This window comes from Malus sylvestris, chromosome 2, assembly GCF_916048215.2.
Source record: "Malus sylvestris chromosome 2, drMalSylv7.2, whole genome shotgun sequence".
NCBI lineage: Eukaryota > Viridiplantae > Streptophyta > Magnoliopsida > Rosales > Rosaceae > Malus > Malus sylvestris.
Genome location: NC_062261.1, coordinates 21082191 through 21088594, shown reverse-complemented (window position 1 = coordinate 21088594; position 6404 = coordinate 21082191). Strand labels below are relative to the sequence as shown.

The following is a 6404-nucleotide window of genomic DNA, read 5'->3' as shown; positions in this document are numbered from 1 at the left end:
AGTAGTAAACAAAAATTTACCCTTAAGATTAAATCACGGTAATATTTCATATTAATTTTTTTATAAAGATAATAAGACAAAAGGTAAAATGTGAGAGAAAAGAAGGGAATGAGATGAAAATAGAAGGGAGAGAATCTTATTCCGTTTCTATATCGGTGGCGCGGCACTCTCTGCAGCACCCACAAAATCGCAATCAACATGGTCTTGTTAAATCTCAGCATCCAGTCCCTAAAAAAATGCGCACACACCCCCCCCCCCCAAAAAAAAAAAAATTCACAACCCCTCATGGCAACGACGTCGTTTTCCCAACGCCACCGGTGCAGTCCACTCCCACTCCCCCTCCCTTCTCTTTGCTCCTGTCCCTGCCGTCCCTTACCTTTAAGAACCCTAGTTTTTAATCGTCCGTCGGCGAAATTGGGTAATTTGGATCTCTTGTTCGATGGGAATAAAGGCCTGCTGGGGCTAGGCCAGAATGGAATTTTTGCGCGCCGCCGTGTAATTACGGCTGTGGCTCGGGCGGAGCCGGAGCATCTTGGGGATGACAATGCCGATCAGGTACTGGAGAAAAAGAAACAAAAAGGACGAAGTTTGATTCTTTTTTTTGTTGTGCATTTTTGGTTTTGCTGTGATTATGAGTGGCATTTTGGCGAATTAGATTAAAAATTAAGGTGGAGGTGAATTTGATTGTGAGTTGTGGTTTTGGCGCTTAAAAGGAACTTTCTTTAGTGGCTATGAGTGGTTGGTAGTTACAGAAAAGATTGAAATTAGGAAATTTTTGCAGAGTGCATATTTCCTTGACACCGCATTGATTGCCATTGGACGAGTGTGATTTAATCTATTCCGTTTTTTTTGGCACCTTATTGGTAATTTTGTTGGACGATTGGGCATAATAGGACCGTAAGAATGGTAATGGCGGTAAGAGACTGAATGCTAAGAACTTCAAAGGTTCGTTGAATAGGTAGTGTTGTGAATGTGAGGTCTTTTAAAGGGTATTGAAGAATGAAATACACAGCATAGGAAGTTATCATATTGATGCAGTGTCGTGGTATATACATGATTTCGTAAGTGATCTAGAAATAGTTTTGTCGTGTGGGTGAAAATATTCTCGAACTAACACATTTCTGTTTTCTTTTGAGAAGTTGCATGTTCTCTTGAAGCAATGTGCTGAATTGGGTATGTTGTAGGAAGTCCACAAAGGCCATAAATTGTCATCAAACGAGGATGTGGTCTCAGAGCATCAACAGAAAGCAAGTCAGTTGAAGAAAAGAATTTTCTTTGGACTTGGCATTGGGTTATCGGTTGGCGTTGTTGTGTTGGCTGGAGGATGGGTATTTGCAGCCGCTGTGGCAGCAGCTGTTTTTATTGGTGCACGTGAGTACTTTGAATTGGTTAGAAGTTGCGGAATTACTGAAGGAATGACACCTCCACCTCAATACGTATCACGAGTTTGCTCTGTAATTTTGTGCTCTCATGCCCCTAGTAACCTTGTAAGATCCGTAATGTCCCTCAAGTACAGAATTTCTTTTATAATACTTCATCACTTTCCTCTTGTGTTGATTTATACATTATTATTACCTTTTGTGCATATGCATTGGAAGCTGGAAATAAAATTGTAGTTAGTATCTAAGTCCTTTTTTCTTGAGAAATTTTAATAGAAACCATGTTCCTGCACAAGAAACAATTTTTTACTGGGGTGGGGGTACTGGTTTTAAGAAAATGTGGAAAAAGAGTAAAACTTTAATATGTAAAGTAGGTTTTTACCAATTTACAGGTCTCAGCACATTCCATTTATCATTGCAGGGATTTGTTTAATGTGTATTAGATTGAAACCCTATGGTTATCACTTCAATTAGTTTGAATATGGCTGTGGAGGTCGGCTTTTCCATTTACTCTTTCATTCATTGGGAATTTTAGTTCTTTCATTCTAGTTAAAACTTGTGTTATTATGGAAGGTGCTTGAATGGTATAGGAATTGTTAGAATGGTAGTGTTGTCTGAAACTTGCATAAGTGTTTATTTGTTGCTTCAATAGACGCTTTTTCATTCATCTTTGTTTTTAAATATTTTAACTTTGAATCAAAACATTTGTCTTAATAATTAATATGTAGGCATGAACTTCAGCTTGGGATAGGTGATCCCGGTTGAATTATGATTAGATCTTCTGATGTGTGGGCAGGTATTGCAGTCAGATTGATGTTTCAGTGACCTCTGCTTCCTTTTTTGTTGCTATAGCATTGCTTTTACAGAGAGGAAATCCTCGCTTTGCACAGCTTAGCAGCACTATGTTTGGGCTATTTTATTGTGGTTATCTTCCTTGTTTTTGGGTTAAGCTTTGATGTGGTCTAGCAGCACCAGCCTTGAACACTAGTAAGCAGTTGGGCTTACATTTTTGTAATGAAAATTTGTGGGATGGATGGGAACCGGAGTTTATTTGCTCTACGTCAAGCTTTGGTTTCTAATTAGTTTGTTCTTTGGTAGGAATTGGAGCAGCATGGCCCATTCTTCTTGGTGGACAAGCACATTGGACTGTTGGTCTTGTGGCTACCTTGATTTCTTTCAGTAGCATTATTGCAGCCGACACTTATGTCTTTGTGGGTGGCAAGGTATCTATGCATCACATCTATCTTCTCTCTTCTTAATTTTTTATTTAAAATTTTTTAATTTAAAAAGTACATCTTTCTTTGATATCAAGTTCTTTATAGAACTGTTGTTATTGCATGTGGCAATTTTCTTTTAAAGATTGTCCCCCAGTTATTTAAGGAACACATTTTTAAGTCCCACCTTGAAACAAAAATTAACAATTGGAACTCTCCTTTTTTAAGGTTTACCTACCATCTTTGCGAAAAATCAACGAAATCAAAAGGCATAGAACCACTGATTAATTGTTGATCATTTTAGTGTTTACCAAAAACACCATGTTTTTCTATTTATTTTGTCCCAATTAGATCGTTGAACTACAATGTAGAATGGGCCTTAGAAAACGTCCCTCAAAAGAGCTTATTTGAGGGATCCATCAATAGAAGGGGATTCAAGGTATTATTGCCTCCAATCTTATGCAAATATAGTTTAGAGTGGCTCCAAGATGTTGTCAACAAGCAGTTATAAAATCCCTGTGGAATAAACAATCCAATTTTGATGATGAATATACCTCTAAAGAAATTGAAGCATGAATTTGGAAACTGTCATGATTTGATCTTTGGGAACACAAGTGATGACTAACAATTCTTGGGTTATACATGTGTGAAAATTGTATGTGCACTTTAACCTTTTTCCAACTGATTGCTTTCCATCTCTGTGAAGGTGTATAGGTACTTTCCAGAAAATTTTCTAATCCGACAAAGCAAGTTTTAGTTTTTTAATGTCTCACTCTGCCTGAAACTTATTTGAAAGAATTTTTCCTTTTTTGGTATCCAGCTATCTCAGTTTTGGAGAAAACAGTAATTTTGGCAATTAATATGAGAAGCTGGATAAGTCATCTAAAATTTCAAGATGCAAGAAGTTTTATTTTCCATTGACATACTGCGAAGGACTTCCTTGTTTCAGGGTATTTGTGGTCCCATGCCTGTAATAAATTCTTGATATAGTTGTGTACATGCAGGCATTTGGTAGGACGCCACTGACTAGTGTTAGTCCAAAGAAGATGTGGGAAGGAACTATTGTAGGCCTGGGTGGTTGTATAGCCACTTCTGTTGTGTTATCGAGGATTTTTTGCTGGCCAAAATCTTTGCTAAGGTATTCACTCCTATCCAGTGAAATCTTTAGCTCTGTACAGCTTGAAAGTATGTTCAATGTGCATTTTTTTTTATTGTTTTCAGCACTATAGCTTTTGTGCTTCTCAATTTTTTTGCGTCTGTCTTTGGTGATCTTACCGAATCAATGATCAAACGTGATGCGGGTGTTAAGGACTCTGGATCACTAATACCGGGACATGGTAATGCCTTTCAGCCAATGATTACTCTTGTGCTAAAGTCATGCATTTTCTGTTAGTTGATGAAAATTATTTCAAGAATGTTTCATTCTATTCTGTGTTTATTTAAAAGCTACTTATTGGTATATATATGTTATAATTCCAACTCCCTTATGGAGCTTGTTCTGTGATGTATACGACAATAGACTAAACATAGCAAATAGAAAATAACGAGAAACACACAAGATTTATACTGGTTTGGCAGAACCTACATTCAGTTGTTATTTCTCTGCGTAGAGAAATCATGGCTTCTGTGAATTAGTAATAGAGCAAACAGTACTTTTGTAAACCCTAGAACCAATCCCTCTAACTTTCTCGGCTGTCTCTCTGTTTTCTCGTGTTTTTTGCCTCTTGCCGCACCCTATTTATAAGTATATGGTGTGGCTTACACACCTATTTACTGAATAGGATTCCTATTCTATTTGGGATAGGAAGTACACTTACATTCCTACTCCATTTCTGCTTCGAAAATTCTTAATCTAATTGTACAAGAAAAGTTATTCTGTAGGACAAAAGTATGTGCATGTTTAGGTTTCCTTATACAACCCTAAACAAAATAGGAATCTAACGAATGACGAGCCAAATCCTAACAATATACTCACACTAGTGTTCTTCTGAGAGCTGAGAACAATTTGAGGATTTGCAGCTCATTTTAGGTCATATATGGACTGATGAGATGCAAATTAGTTCATAGTGGGTGAAATGTATTTCAAAAATTTGAATATGATCTAAAGACCAATACAGAAGTCCTCAAGTAGGGTCCTTAAAGGAGGGGGGGGGGGGGTGCTGTTTTGCAGCTGTTACATGTTAGATCATGTCCGAATGACTTGAGACTTATTAAGATGATCTTCCTTCACTCAGTATCTCAGTCCTCCATTTTTATCTGACGGCCAAGGATGAAACTGTCCTCATTTAAGAGTCTTACATAAGACCTTAGCTCCCAAAAAACTCCCTTGCTGGATGCCTCGTCTTCTCCAACTCGTCAACCCCTAATGTTATTGCTTTTTAATCCATATAATAATATTTTCATTTCTCTCTCTTTACCTAGTTGGGGATATATGATTTATACCCATCTTCTTCTACAGTTATAATTGTAGCTTAGAATATGGGACATGGACAATTGACCATGAATGCTAGAAAAAGTTTTTAACTCAAAATCTATTGGTTATCTTTGTTGATTGCATTACATATTCTTCATACCTGCTTACTGCTGTGTTGATTCAAGCGGTGTTTCTACGCAGTCTTTCTATGGCCTCCTGCAGTCTCTCTTTACCTAGTATTCCACTACTGCTTTGGCTTCCGTGTAGCGTAGTTTTACATGAGATATAGGTCTGTCATGCAGGTTATGCTTTTATATTTTCCGTTCACTCCCTTGAAGATTGCGATGGCATGCCACTCATATGGTATTTGTCACTTAATTCAGGTGGAATATTAGATAGAATGTACAGTTGCATGTTCACAGGTGCACTTGCATGCTCCTTTGTCAAAACCTTCTTGCCAATGTATGGGGTTTGATAGAAATATTGTCGTCGCTGATCGAGATGTATAAAGAAACTATACAAAGCAAAACTAAGGTTGAAGAGTTTTGGTTAGCATCTATGTTCTAATCTGCAAGCTTGTTGGAGTGATGATTGAGGATTCCTTTCCTTTAATTATCCCAGAGACGGAGCTTGAGATTTTCTGAGTCTTAGTTTTATTCTGATCTAGATGCACTAAAATGATGTTTCTCATCGCTTGTAAGAGACTTGAGGTTACATTTTCTTGACGTCACCGGGGCGGTCATAATCCTCGCCATACTGCATAGTATACTCTGAGGAGTGTCCATATACGCTGTTTCGAGTTACACAGCATTGCTTGTACTTCAATCTTGGTACCTAGTGTCAGTGGTAACATGAATCCTTGTTGATTATTTTTGTATATTGATTTTTTTTGTATATTTATGTCGACTAAGGCCCATTGTGATGACAGATAAAACAGGGGGGATATTCTCGTGGTTTTATTTTTTTCGTGTGTATTGTTGTAGTGAAAGATAAGATACATTGCATCATTCTTTAGCGATCAATTTGTATATAATTTGTCTGCCACTTAGTATTACAGTCGAGTGGTATTCTTCTTTACTTGTAAGTGAGAGATTTTAGGTTCGATTTCTCGTCAAAGGCGAATTTGAATCACATTATTAAATTAAATTGAAGCTGATATTTGCCTGCATTCGGACACGCTTATGCTTAATTACCAGTTCTACGAATCCCAATCCTTTTAACCAAAGGCTTGCAATGTATATATGAAGGGTGTTACGCAATGAAATCAATCAATCCATTCAATTCAATATTTCTCTTGGTACCAATTTTATTTATGTTCGTGACCTAATTTCTAGCTGGACTGGACATATAATATATGCTTGCTTGCCAAGGTAAATACTATTTTACATCCCAATTAAC

The 6404-nt window shown here is 37.2% G+C and overlaps 1 pseudogene; it reads left to right on the top strand.

Annotated features, from left to right (window-relative positions):
• The first annotated feature begins 226 nt into the window (after positions 1–226).
• Positions 227–6174, top strand: LOC126590367 (phosphatidate cytidylyltransferase 4, chloroplastic-like; annotated as a pseudogene).
• The last annotated feature ends 230 nt before the right edge of the window (positions 6175–6404 follow it).